Here is a 15,828-nt window from a genome sequence, read left to right as displayed (position 1 = left end):
AACTTTTGAACTACACAACATACAGGGATAAATAAAAATTCTTCAGGGTAAATGTGGCATGCGAAATAGATTAATGTGGTTATTTAAATGATTAAAGCATGTCTGATACAAGAAAAGTCCAAATGTATGAACAATTCAGTGTCGTTTCACCAGGAAAGTACCTAAATAATTCAACTTTTGAACCACACAACATACAGGGACAAATGAAATATTTCTTCAGAGAAAACGGGGCATGAGGAATCGATTGAGATGGTAATTGGCATGATTAAAGAGTGTGTACAGTTCTGGTCGAGGTGAAGATTTAGCTTTTAACGTTTTGTGAGATATTCAGAGACCACTCTATGACATGTCAAAGAGCATGCAGTTCTAAGGGGTATCAAAAGTTTATTCGATGAAAATTGGTTTTGAAATGGCTGAGATATCCAAAAACAAGGTGAAACAAAGAGATACTAATAAAGTTGGGGCATGTCGCCTTTTATTATTAGCACTTTTTGAGATATCTCAGCCATTTGAAAACCAATTTTCATTAAATAAACGTTGAATCCTTCTTAAAATCACATGCTCTTTCGTATTTCATAAGAGGCTTTTCATTATCTCACTTAGGAATGTTCAAAACATGAATCCCTACCTCAACCATTACTGTACAGTCCCTTTAAAGCAAGTTTGACACAAGAGAAGTCTCAAAATATAAAAACTTCAGTGTGAATAATCACTTTGTCTTTGGATTATAGCACAAATATGGTGCGTTGTATTAAAAAAATCAATAGAATCTGAAGAAAAATTAATTCCAACTTGAAATCGAATGAAGAATGTTTGCACTATGGGAATTCATATGCACAAATCCCCTAAAATAAAAGTCAAAAGAGGTCAAATATACTAATGTTGATGACAACATGTGAAAGTGAATAACGGAAAAAGATAAAATATACACACCTCACAAAATGTAACTAACCACTTTCTCTTTTGATCATAACTCAAATATTGTGTCTTGTGTCAGACAATTTCCAAACAATTTGAACTTTCTTTTGTTGAAATTGAATGCAGAATGTAAGCACAAAGCGATTCATTTGCAAATATTCCAAAATAAAAGAATTTGAAGAGTTTGTTCGCAAAAACCGATAAGTCCATATTTGCCAAATGGAGATATTTGCGATTAAAGGTCAAGAAAAATAAAGAGAATAATAAGAAAATGTTTGCTTTTTTTTACCATAACTTCAAAAATGTACCTTTATATGTAGTGACCAATATATCATTTGAAAGGTATTATTTTGTACTTTATGACATAAACCGTACTTCAAAATCTTCAAGAATGGACTTATCGGTTTTTGCGAACAAACTCTTCATTTCAATCCACATTGAAATAGCAGTCTCTATTCACAAAGTGGATTTCTGGCTGTCAAGTTGAATTCATCTCTTTATTTTCGGACAACAAGGTTTAAACAAACACATATTGATGGACCACTTTTAATCTAATCTGAAATAACTTTCAACGAAAACATTTTGGCACAGTGATTTTTATTTTCATGGAAATACCCCAACTCAAACTCTTTTTAAATACAAAATGAAACATTAAAGAATGCCCAAAAAGAGTATTAGATTTCATTTCAAGTTCTTTATTTTTTGTCGATAAGTCCCTTTCACACGAAAAGCACAGTGTGTGCTTTCTTTCCAATATCAGGTAGGTTAGGAGAGTCCATTCAAATTGAGTTATACATCATACTAAAGCTTAAAGTCTGCTATTTCAGAATCTGCGCTTAATTACAAATCCATATCTGGCGACTTTTTGTTGGTTTTGTGATGCAGGGTCCCATGTGCATGTATGTATGCATATATGTGACCCTGCATCACAAAACGCACAGAAAGTCGCCAGACATGAATTATTAGTTAAGAGCATGTTCTAAAAGAGCAGACTTTAAGCTTTAAAATGATGTATAACTCAAATCAAACGGACTCTCCTAACCTATCTAAATATTGGAAAGAAAACACACACTCAGGAAAAGTGTGAACTGAGAAAAGAGGCTCTGAAGTCCAGTGTCTATTCGAGCGCTAAATCTGTACCAAGCCGTGCTGGCTGTGCAACGAATGGGACAAAAAACAGGATGTAAATTACCCGAGTAACAACAATGAAGGGATTATCAGATTAAACTGAAATTGAGAGTGCCGTATCAACACATGCTGTTCATAATTGATGCCAACTTTCAAAACAGTAACATCATCCTTTCAAAAGTTATTTGAGTTTAAAATGAAGAGTATGTTCAAGGTTTTTATGAAATGAAAAGGGGACTCTAAAAAAACACATAATCACACTATTCTACCACAAAAAAAGTTCAAGATAAACTGCTAAAAAACACACTTTCCTGCCCATTTTATGATCCCAAATTGTAACATAATGTAGAAGAAGACTTACTCGTTCAGAAAATATGAAAAAGTCAAGATGGGTTAGGCTGACCCATTTCACATATTTTCAGTCTCCACACAAAATCAGTGTGTGCGACTTTTTGTTCGTTTTGTGGTGCACGGTCACATATTGAATTATTTACATTTGTGTTGTCCTCTGCATTGTTTAGTCACTACGACTGCATGCAAGAAATAAAAGAAAGAGATGAGCAGATATTTTTGTTAATCAATTTTGTGGTACATGGTTAAGGGGAAAGAAATGTATTTACAATGTTGGTTATCATAGCACTCTTAACATTATACTTTGTGGGACCTTTTACGTTCAGGTGTTTGTGTGTGTGTGCTTGTGTGTGTGTGTGTTTAAGTGACATCCTGGGATTACCAGAATGTGTGTACAAACATGATTTTAGTGTTTTGAAAAGATACATTTATCTGAGGACGAGCTTTCATTAATGCAACATTGCTGATTATTCTACTACAAATTCCCTCCAGAAAATGAGGTTAATTATCATTTTTAAGATCAGGTATAAACATGTGTTGTAATACATCAAAGGAATGGTATGTCTCAAATGCTGCTATATAAAGCCCATATGCATCTTATTTACAAATATAACTGTGATAAGTACACATTGCCTTACTCAGGCAGTTCTGAAAGAGTGTCTGACAGCAGTCGATAACGGAAAAAAATGAACAAAAGTATCACTTCTTTATAAGTTACATGTAGGCCTTACAACATGTGGCAAAGTTTACCTTCAGCGCTGAAGCAAACACAAATCTAAGCATTATGTGTTTAATGTGCAAATGCATTATGAGTTTAATGTGCAAGCCAGTGGTTTCCTTGCCTAACCCTATCCCATTTCTAAGAGCCTAACTGTTTCTTTGATGCTGCTTGATCTGTCGTTAGAGAAGACAGGTGCAAAAATGTGATAATAACCTTTTTTAAGCAGCAGGTCATTTCATGTTAAAACTTCTTTTTATGAGGAAGATAATGGTCGCTTAAAGTGGTCTTAACATTTCGATTACCTCTAACCTATGTATTATTTTTGTCAAGTAAGCTGTTAAAAACTGTGAATTGGGAGTACTTTCTCTCTTTTTTTTTCAGTTATATAAAACATTGCATTATCTTTCGATTCGTTAATGTTGAATTGCAAATACAGCTGTACTGAAATATGAACATAAACTGAATTCAACCTAATGTAGAGACATTACTGCCATGAATGCACAATTCACGACCATAATGAAATGTTAATTCACACACACACACACACACACACACACACACACACACAAACACACACACACACCCATACTCGTAGAGTATACATGCAATGAAAAAAGTAACATTTGTGATCAATGTCTCTCTCTCTCTCTCTCTCTCTATGTATGTGTAAGCTATAACAAAACTGGTTCTATCATGCACACAATTTTGAAAGTAATTTTACGTACATTATTCATTCTTTCTTTTTCTCTCCTTTTGCACAAACGTTCTTTACCTTCTCCTTTTCTCTCTGTCTCTACCTCTCCCTCTCCACACTTATCTTTCCTTTGCTATGTTATTCATCGCAATTCTCATTCATATAGATGCTAGTTTTTTATGTGATTTTCAATGTGTTTTGATGTAATTCTTAATTGTAGGTATTTTGTTTTACAGTGTATAAAATATAATGCTTTACAATTTTACAATGCTGATATGAATTTCACTTTCCTTTTTTTTTTCATTTCAATGTCAATTTTTATGTAGACCTACAGCTCAGTCTTAAGACGTTCTGATGAGTAATAAAATCCGAATTGTATGCATGAATGAAACAAAGAATGAATCAATGAATGAATGAATGATGAATGAATGAATGAATGAATGAATGATGAATGAATGAATGAATGAATGAATGAATGAATGAATGAATGAATGAATGAATGGATTGTTACGTTGGTTTTAACAAGTGATGAGCGATAGTGATCTACATTTACCTACGGATATACATCTCGCTCATTATGCAGTGTTGTACGAGGATATCCCGTGAGCCACGAAGGCGGATAAGAAAATTGTTTGATTCAACAGGATGTAGTCTGTAGCCCTCTTCAGTAATAACTACTAAGCTGTTCCAGCTTGTGATGTATTGTTTCCCTGAACTTGAATTTCAGTTTAAATAACTTCAGGGCCAGCGAATGAACTTGCACAAAGGAGCAGAAATGCCTTTGAAGGATAAATCATCCCAAACTTTATATCAAAGATAAAATCTACTGGACCAATATCTGGATTTTCTCGGTTGCGTGTGCTAGCGTTTGACGTGATGGGACACGCATTTAAATGAAATCAAAACCCAAATATAGGTAAGGATTGATTGAAATAAACAATAATATTGTTTATAAATATTATTAATAGTTTATTAATATTAATAATACTAATATTATTAGTAGAACACAGCATGAATAGAGTTTGAGGAAATTGGACAATAGACTCAAAGTTGAAGATGTCTGTGCCGGCATCTGTGGATAAGAAAGCTACTATAGTTTATGACATCATTATGGACAAAACAATTATACAGACAATGAATAACAATGGCATTCCATTACTCACAAAAAGTGCACATTTTATCGACTTGGTACTGATATATGGTCAGGATAATATTTTCATCCCGCGTTGGAGACCTGGGTCAAGTGCTCTTTCATTATACTAGAAAATTAAAAGTGTGTTGACTTTTCTTTACGTCTTCTTTGTTGTTGATAATGAAGACATGAACTGTAGTAATGGTCCACACCCAGCGACGCGGCACCCAAACTTTAAGAATTCACAACTATTCAAACGATTCTCCCATCTCCCTCAAACTTTCTTTGATGTGTTCTGCTTTCACTCAGTCCACATTGTACTTGGGTTTTCAGTTTCCTTTAAGGATAAGGTAGTATTTCAGTGTTGAAGATGATCGCATCAAAAACAGAGGCGACGATGATTTGTCTGAAACTCCTTCCTCCAAGTTTACTTGTTGATGACATGTGCAAACGTAATAACATTTGTTTTCATAGATACTGTCAACGGGAGGAAAGAGTTCGTAAGGTAATTATGTGTTTGATACAAACCGTTTTACCCTTTCAATTTTCATATTTTGACCCGAGTGAAAACACTAAATTTTATAAATTGTATATCACTGGGAAAGTGCTTGAACTGTAGGATTTTATTGCCGTACTAGCGCCCTCTCGAGAAATAAATGGCATCTACTCGAGTTTGTGTTTGGTTTTCTGAAATATAAACAGTGAACTTCACATGAATGCTCATAAAAGTAATTCAGTTATACAACACAATTTAATAAGTTACTAAGTTGTTGTGTTCATGTTTTTCATCTATTCCATCATAGGTAATCAGGTATCATGTGTCTGCAACGTGCTGCTTAACGTGCTCTTCACCCTATGTGATCACTTATTAAATCACTCATTTACTAAGCTTGAAGCCACTTTCATAGTTGAATTAATACACTACATAACATCAGTCTGTATACCGATTTTCTCTTTTGTTTATAAACAGGACACAAATTCATTACTTTAAAGCGAATATTCAAACAACAATCAGGTATTGTACAGAGAACAAACAAATAAAAAGTGAGGGAAAAACAAACATGGGATGGAAGGGAGAGATAGAGGAGTAGACAGTAATACATGTTTGAAGTCACTGCAAATGGGATGCTAATCCGGACAAACATTTAACATTTAAAAAAAATCCAATATACTCTAATCTAGCCTGTTAAGTAGGAACAATAATAATATCTTTGATCAAATAATAATGATTTTAATCATATTTTTCCGTTATATGAGTTACAATAAAAACATAATCTTTTTTTAAGCTAATGCAGCATTATACTGTTGCTGTTTGAACCCAGCAAATATCTGCCAAATTTAACATGCCATAACAATAACAAGAAAGGAAGCAATTGAATCAGAAATCAGAATTATATCAGAATTAAATCAGAAAGTGGAGAGATTTGAAAAAAAAGGAAATAGAATCATAGAGGTAAAGGGAAACTCATGTACTAGGAGCGACATAATATTTCAAACATTTAGTATTCATAATAATAGTATTAATAGCATCATGACATATTCAACGACACACCGTCCATATTATCAAATATTTTGCCAAGTAATATTTGGTCTATGCAAATTTACTAGAAAGGTACAGTGACGGCTTTCGATATTGTGTATAGTGCAATGTATTTGCAAAGATACTGACCTGGTGCGTTTCATCTCATTAATTGTTACTTTAGGAGTCTGGTTAAATGTCACCATGCACGTACTTATCATGACCTTGTTTAATAGTAGAATCATACAGTAGCCATATAGTGCGAGGCATTTGCATCCACAAACATGAGTGGATAGATTAGATAGTCTAGAATTAAAGATAAACATCAGTCACTGAAAGCAATTGTCCCTTCATAGGTTATTGGCTTTTCCTACGCGAGATCACAAACTAGGCACACAGAAAAATGCCTTGGGCCTTGTAGGAAAAAAAATCATTGTTTTCTTTTAACAATAAGAGTTCCAAATTAGGGAGGACTTATATCCTTTCATCACATACTAGAATTCCATTAATCAGTCAGTAGTTATGACCTAAGAGGACAACCGAGGGCTGTTCACAAAATTACACATTGTTGTACCTACAGATACAAATCAATGTTGTAAAAAGAGGAAGACATTATATCGCGTAATTCCCAGCTCATTCATTAGTGTTCATTAACTTTTTTATGATTTCTTTTATAATCCTCTCGTATAATCATTCTCAGTTGATTTGATATTGTGACCGATAGCAGCGTTTCAAGGAAACATGTAGAACTCACAATTCTATAATGAGCTTCACCAATTGAAACGAAACGCCCTTTGCCATGTTTGTCGATTTGCCGAGCAACAAACTGAGAGGGAATCCTAATGGGAAGTTGACACGATGACAGCGTCACTGGAAAGCTATCTCTTTTTAATTTTTTTTGTTTGTTTGTGTGAAGTCATGAATGTGAAGGAAATTCAGTACGGAAAGAAACACTTTTTTATGTTTGTTAACGTTTTTGTTCTGCCAATGTGTTCTTGCGTGTGTATCCACTTTGCACAAGGAATTTCAACATTATTTTGGAGATGATTCCACCCGAGGCAAACGGTTATTGTTTTTAAGTTTAATCATATTGATTCATCCCTGTAATTACTCCGCTTGATTCCTATCAGATTAATGTGGTCTTGGTATCTAAAGTGATTTCTCATGGCATGGAAGGTACATGTACCACCCGCTTATCATTCTATTGTTTACTGTATTCCAATTCTAATTTCAATTTCAATCTATTTTTTTTCACATTTCTCAATGAAAATACATCAAACATAACAAAGCAAAATGATACATGATATCCAGCTAGGATGCACACTAGACTATTGCAAACATATAGAACATGACGGTCAATCTATGAAAGTTGAATCTAAGTATAAACGCTGACGATGGAACCTGCTGCAAAGCAAGCTTATTAAACGTAGTTCCCAGTATTGAAACAGAGTGTAAAGATCAAAATAAGGAGCACTACAACATAGGACGAGAGTACAGAAGAAAACAACAACTGTGAATACAGCCAATTCTTTTTAGATAAAAGTTGGAAAACGAATAAACCACACGCTGCAGAAGTATTATCAGTTGTTATCATAGCAATGTTGACAGTAAAGTTTTATAGTGTAAATTTAACAATTAGAAAACTATACAGTTCGTTCCTCAGAAGAGACGCGAAAGTAGTTGGGTAAAGCAAAACACAACGCTAACAGTTCAATAATGATCTACCAGCCAGTTGCAATAAAATGAGGACAACAATACCAGCTGTTACCGCTGGTACCGTTGATACTTACAGTGCAATAGATGCATAGGACATGGTAAAATAAAGAAAAAATGAATAAATGTGAATCCTCAGAGAAGCTAGAAGGTTGCTTCCTTATACATAAGCAAAATGTAGGTCAGGCCTTCAGGCGTCTAGTTTTCGTGTCATATACGTGGGTCGACATACGTGTACTCTGGGCAAGAGTGCGGTTATTGGTGGGTCTCGGACTGGTCTGGGGTAATTTTTACCAGCATTTGCTCCGAGAATGAGATATTCATCTTCCTCCAGCTTTTCGCTCGGTTTGCCCGAGTAGATAGATGTAGAGTACAATCGATCGTTCAGGCTCGTCGGAAGAGGGGTAAGCTTTTCGCTTTTACTGGCATGCCTGTATTCATGGCATGGCTGCGGTCCTTGGATTTTCTCTGATTGGTCTGGAGTAATCTCTTTGGCAATTGCTTCGAGAACGAGGTAACCATGTTCATCCATTTTTTCGCTTGATTTGCCTGAGTAGATAGCTGTAGAATATAATGGATCGTTCGGTCTCATTCTATTGACACGTTTTTCATTTCTGGCATTATGCTTGTAATCGGGACGTGAACATGGTACCTGGAGGGTTTTAGATTGGTAGGGAGAGTTTTCACCGGTATTTGCTTCGATAACAAGGTAATCATCTTCATCTACCTCAGGCTTTTCCCTTGATTTGGCTGAGTAGATGGCTGTAGAATATAATGGATCAGTCGTGATCACTTCATTTCTTTTGGTATATTTGTACTCAACTCGTGTCTTCCATCGTGACTGTTCTTGAATTGTCTCGGATTGGCAGTTTGGAGCAATTTGACTGGAATTTTCTGAGAGAAAGAGATTTTCATCCACCTCGGATATCTCTCTTGGTTGGCTTGGGTAGACGGATGCAGAACCAGCACTGTCTCTCTTGCTGTTCATTTTCTCTGCATGATTGTTGTTCTGTGAAGATACATACAACACGCAGGATAATGTGAGCAAGTTGATGCAGCTATAACATGATCACTCGATTTACCTGGCCATCTCTCTAGAGACTCGTGAAAACTACATTAGGAATATTTAATCTGCTTTGTGTGTTTTGTCAACAATGACACCAATATCCAGATTTTATGGAGAAGTTACATTTGATAACGACTTCTAGAACTACACAATTGACACCATGAGGATCGTTAATGTGATGATTTAAATGCTGCAAAGGTCTGAATGTGTCAATTCTAATTCGTGTATGAGCTATGGAATGCTTACTGGATGTTTTTTTTTTTTAATTGCTTGCCATTGACGAAAAACATGGAATCAATACCTCCGGCCGTGTATCAAGTAACTACTGAGCGCACGGTAAATTTACTGGATACATGATTTGCTAGGCAATAGGCTATTCTTACTGGGTGCGAGAACTTATAGATATAGCGATATGTTGTAGTGAGATGATGCTCCTGCTTCACATAGATGCTCTTCTCAGATTGAGAATAACATGTCAACGCGCTAAGTTTCGTTTCACTTAGGTAGTTTCAGAAGAAGCAATTTTTCGTTTATTTTTCTTAATGTTTTTATAATAGTAGTGAAACATTTATTTCGCACAATATCCTTTCCGGTTCAAAATGTAATGTTCCCAAATATTAGTAGTGAATCTATCTTTTTAGTGTTCATTATACTTTTTAGAAGTCCTTGTAAACATTCGAGATAGTTTTTAAATTTTATCACTGATATATTTCTAACGCGTTCCCCAATTCCATGCTATGAGTGACAAGGGATAAATAATTGTCATTATCATTGCTATTGTTATTGTCATTGCTAATAGGAACATGTTAATAGTATAGGTATCATCACGAGGCAACCTTCGGCCAGGAAATAACAAAAAAACAACAACAAACAAACAAACAAAGCAGAGCTCTCGACCAAAGAGTTCCCAGGATTTTCGCTACCCGTTCTACAATCATCGCATTATGAAGATGAATCGATTATCAATGGAAACGTAGTCACAGTAGAAAAGCATGCTTAAGAAATCTGTATGAGAATGCCCTTTTGAGTATTTTCTCTGATATTTACGAAAATGTATTATGCATATCAATGTTCCACAAAATCCATATATTCATATGCACACTTTCATTTCCGCACGCACGCACACACACACACACACACACACACACAGAGTAAAAATATGGGATACTTACTGAGCAAGTGACGTTGCTCTGTAACGAAGATGCACAAAGGGAGACTTGTTCCAAGTTTGGTGCCTGTGAAGTTCCCATGTCTACCTCCGCAGCGTCCTGGTAGATGTGATACGGATCCTCTTGATGAGCAGTGACTTCTCTACAAGTGTTGTAATAGTGGCTCGGGAAAGGGTGACCCTCTGCTCCAGCGTCAGTACACATTGTACTAGTTTTGCTCCATACAACATGATCCGTCGAGCTCACACTTTGGTTTGTAGTATCTACAGGATGCACCTGCAGTTGTCTAATGTTTGGCTGATTTAAAGTTTGTGATGATCTACGTCTGTAAAGACAATTATAAGAGACATACACGTTCTTGAAAGAAAAAAAGCAGAACATAAACAATCAACAATACATTTTCAAGATGGGTTGAAACATTACTTTCCAACATCAAAAACATTGTGGAACATATCGATATTCAACTTATTTTGATTTCTTCCGAAGAAAAGACATAACATGTCTAGTAAAATATTGTTTGAATATCAAAATCCATTTGTACCCTTTGACATATGAAAATTGTGTTTTCGAGGACTACGTACACATGCATTTTTTTTTTGTTACTCAAAGTTTCAAGCATTAATTACATGACTTTAGACATTGTTATATAGAATAGTAAAATAAAATTGTATGACAGAACAATCGCGCTAATATCGAACAACTACAAATTGTTAATATAATTAGGGAAAAGAAAAGAGTGTCTGCGGGTGGCAATGTAGATTAACTCCCCCCCCCCCCCGCACACACACACACGTGTACACGATATCAGGTTACGTAAACACTCACCTTTTCTTGTGATGCCTCCACAATACCATTAACAGAATGGCAATAAGTATGAGAACAACACACATAAGAACTGCCATTGCAAAGATGTCAACATCTTTCTCAGGAACTTCAGAAGCTGAAATGAAATTCGATACAATAAATCTTTGTCACCCTTTGTAAAATATACAAAAGTACATTGCATTGGAAAACGAAATATTTCGTTGTTCTTGACATAATCCCGTAATGAGTGCACATCATCGTATCATCAACAAAATAATCCTGAAATGATAGCCCACAAATGCAATGTAATAAAAACACTACATTGCAAGGATGTGCAAAGGATAGGGCACCACCAAGTACGCAATTTTGAGAAATTGCTATTACGTGACTTGAAATTACTCCATTTTAAATCACTATATATTTTGTCGTCTCGGATGTATTAACTGACCAGGTTGACGCGATGATACAGGTTCCCATGCAGAAAACCTTTGTTTCATTTTAGATCAGTACGCATGAAAACTTTGTGTGTGTGTGTGTGTGTGTGTGTGTGTGTGTGTAAAGATAAATCTGCTTACAATAATGAACATGCGTTAATATCGCAAGCAGCAAAACATGTTTGCAATTACCATTTGATATACAAGGTAGAATTGGAAATCTGAGAAAAAATGGTATCAGTGAAATCATTATTGGATATATAATGAATATGTGACCGTGCACCTCAAAACGAACATAAAGTCGCACACACTGATTTTGCGTGAGGACAGAAAATAAGTGAAATGGGTCAACCTAGCCGAACATGACTTTTTCATATTTTCTGAAAGAGCGGGTCTTCTTTTACATTATGCTAAAATTTGGTATCATAAAACGGGCAGGAAAGTGTGTTTTTTTAGCAGTTTATCTCGAACATTTTTGGTAGAATAGTGTGATTATGTGTGTCTTTAGAATCCCTTTTTCATTTCTGAAAAACCTTGTCCACACTCTTCACTTTCAACTTTAATAACTTTTGAAAGGATAGTGCTACTGCTTTGAAAGTTGGCATTGATTATGAACAGAATGTGTTAATGAGGCATGCTCAATTTCAGTTTAATCTGATAATCCCTTCATTGTTGTTACTCTGGTGGATTACTTCCTGTTTTTTGTCCCATTCATCGCACAGCCAGCACAGTTTGGTAAAGATTAAGCGCTTGAATAGACACTGTACTTCAGAGCCTCTTTTCTCAGTTCACACTTTTCCTGAGTTTGTGCTTTCTTTCCAATATTTAGATAGGTTAGGAGAGTCCATATGATTTGAGTTATACATCATTTTAAAGCTTAAAGTCTGCTCTTTCAGAATATGGTCTTAACTAAAAATTCATGTCTGGCGACTTTTTGTTTGTTTTGAGGTGCAGGGTCACATATGTGTATAGTTAGATGATACCGAATGATAAGGATATGCAACTCACTTCTAGTCGTTTCGCTTGTATCTCGTAGGATTACATCTTCAGTTGGTTTGCCATCTCCTGTTTATGAAAAGACCCATGTATAAAGATAAATGTTACAGACCACCACGATAATAACATCACGGTATTTAAACCCACAATGACCTCGTCACCTAATGATTATATTTCATTTTATTTCCACATACAAATACTACAAAAATATTGCAAAGTAACATCGGCGATTTTAAACAAGATTTGTAAGAAAAAAAAAACCAAAAACTTAAATGTCATCAAGCAAATACAAATACTATACGAACAATAGCATAGCAAAAGTACAAAACATACACACCTATGGAGTAGATAAGAAAATTAATTTTCATACATAGTGGTATTACTTGTGCGTATGCTGATCAGGAGATAATTAAAACAGGATACTATGCCCATGGAAAAGACTTTTACCAGTTACTGTATGACTGAGTTTATATTTCCACAAGGACGAATTATTTACCAATAGCCGGAATACTTGTAAATTTCAAATAAATACTTCAAATTCAAAATGACATTATGATTTTACTTTATTTGTTCATATAGATCTTTATAACTGCTATAACATAATTTATCTGTTAAATCTAGAAGGCTCATCTGTGCACTTGTGTACATTTGATGTAACTTGTCCATGAACATGTCAAAATGTCCAAAAAAAAAAAAAGAAAGGGAAGAAAGGAAGTTTCGTTGGAATATTATTCATTGAATGACAGTGAGATATACTTTTTTAGTCACCAAGCTATCTGCATGACTAACAGTGTACATTACAATAATTTTCGCAACAGAAGAAAGAAAAAGATAAGTTTGACAGTTTTTTTTTCCTTTTTTTTAACCACGTCTTTAAGCAGTGAATAGAAACGGAGCCTTCAGCCGTAAGCAAATAGAAAAACAAACGGAAAAAGTGATTACAGTAATCATAAACTGAACAATGAGAGGGGTACAAAAGAGTGGTGCACAACTGTAAAGTGGCTAACAAGCCATCTTACTTAGAAACGACGTGGCGGTGATCTCGGGCAATGTCGTTAATTCATCAGTAAGCAGTCCCTCGCCTGTTTCATTGGAGGAAATCAGGGGCATTGTGGGTGATAGATATCTGTTAATGACCGAGGTACATAGAATCAATCTTTGCTTACGCATATTCGTAGCCAACAAAATGTTGTAATGGTTTACTAAAATACAAATTTAGAGAACACATTGTAACAATCATCAGTAGTTTTTACAACTGTTGGATTTAAGTTTCTCATGGTGTTGATGTGATTTGCTAAAGTGGTAGGGTAGTGGTAGGGTTAACAGCAATTTTAAGTCGGATAAAAAAATAACAAGCAAACATGACATCGAATGCCAACAGATATTGAAACATACATCATAAAACAACTACAGTAACTCTAACAGCACCTAGCTTGTAAATATTTTGAATGCTACTCATTGGAGATGTAGCCTGTATTCTGTGTAGTCGTTGTTGTGGTGACTGTCCCACCTACGAATTAAACATAGACATGTAAGACTTGATTCAGTTTCAATGTAGCGCGGTAAATCCTCTGGCACAATTAGGAGATATGAAACGCTGTAACTAGCATTGCAAGATTCGGTAAGCTTTTTAAAAATGTCGATAGCGTTTGCAGTACAAAATTCTTCCACGGCTAATTGACATTTAGATAACGGTACGTAAAACACTTCCCTCCCCATCGGTGCATCTTATAACTTTAATAGGAGAAAAAAACCGTGAACACTATTTTCTTATATGATATCTCCAAAAATATGAACACATAGAAAGGATCATTTAATACTGTCTCGCTTTTACTCTTGATTTTCAGCTAACCAGCGAGAGTGGTCGGATTTTTAGTTATGCACTGATTACGGCTGCTTTCAGTGTTTGTTTGCTTTTTGTTGTTGGACATTTAAGTCACATAATTTCCTACCTTATGTTAAGTTACAATGATTCGTCCTCAAATTCTTTTCTACTACTCTGTCCGTTGTATCCAAATAAAACTTTGACATTTCACATGATACAAGGTGTATATCAACTACCAACCTTTTGTCAGATTTTCGAATTCCCAGCAGAATGGGATTGGCACGTTCCAGATAGGAAAGTAAGTCGACCGTCCGGGTAGTCCTACACACTGCAGTGTCGCACTGCCATTGATGATGTAACCTTCATCACAGAATAGAGTTATCTTAGACCCAAAGCTTGTCACATTAGAGTCCCAATGACCATTTGACACATGACCGGGGTAAACACAAAACCCCAAAGGAGCTGTCAAGAAAAAGAAAAGAAATAATGGAGCAATATGAATAAAGAAGTAAAAAAGAATATATATATATATATATATATATATATATATATACATGTATAAATATAATTATATATATGCACATATTTGAATATATACGTATATTTATGTATACATGTATGTGTATATAAAATGAATAATATATATAATGCATATTTTAGTGTATATTCATAATTCTATGTATATGTACAATAATACATATATATACGTATTTGGCTATTCAAGTAAATGGTCTTTTCACTCGATGCACTCGAACACATGTCGAAAGTTGAATGTCGTCTGACAGTGAATTAACACTCTTTTACAGATATAAGGAGGAGACGAAAAAGATGGTGGCAACTCAACAACTTTTCACATAATCATCAGTGACAACAAACAGATCACCACTTTACCAAACTTTCTTGGAGTAACAGCAACTGAACTTTATTCTTCCCCCCCCCCCCCCCCCGAGCGAATTGTTGAGCACAATAGTCAGTCCACAGAGTCTCCAATCTTCCTCTGCCCTACGTGGGCTGACCACATTAGACTAATTTTCATAACTATATATTCATAGCAATATGCTCAACTCTACAAATTAAATGTTTGTTATATCGCAACTGCTGATTTGTAATTAAAAAAAAAAAAAACATGCCGCAGAAAAGACACTATTAGACTCGAGCCTGTGATCTAGTGCTTTCCGAGCAGCGACGCTGCCACCAGGCTATCCCAGCCGGCAAAATACCCAAGCTCCGGAAAGCAGTAGATGACAGGTTCGAGTTCCGTGGTTCCTTTGTTCCGACATGTTTGTTAATTACAGATCAGCAGTTCCGATCTTACAAAAATTTATTTGTAGAGGTAGACAAATTTGAAGAAAATGCAC

The 15,828-nt window shown here is 35.2% G+C and overlaps 1 protein-coding gene across 1 annotated transcript in view; it reads right to left on the bottom strand.

Moving 5' to 3' along the window:
• Nucleotides 1–13,680, bottom strand: part of LOC139717978 (uncharacterized) — a 151,133-nt gene extending 137,453 nt beyond the window's left edge. The window contains exon 1 of the mRNA XM_071629465.1: nt 13,665–13,680. The gene's annotated coding sequence lies outside the window, so the exon portion shown is untranslated. The remainder of the gene's footprint in view (nt 1–13,664) is intronic.
• Between the last annotated feature and the right edge of the window lie 2,148 nt (nt 13,681–15,828).

This window comes from Diadema antillarum, unplaced genomic scaffold, assembly GCF_040938485.1.
Source record: "Diadema antillarum isolate AM-2024a unplaced genomic scaffold, OU_Dant_1.0 scf00000008, whole genome shotgun sequence".
NCBI lineage: Eukaryota > Metazoa > Echinodermata > Echinoidea > Diadematoida > Diadematidae > Diadema > Diadema antillarum.
Note: the sequence above shows the minus strand (reverse complement) of the source record. Positions and strands in the feature narration are given on the sequence as shown.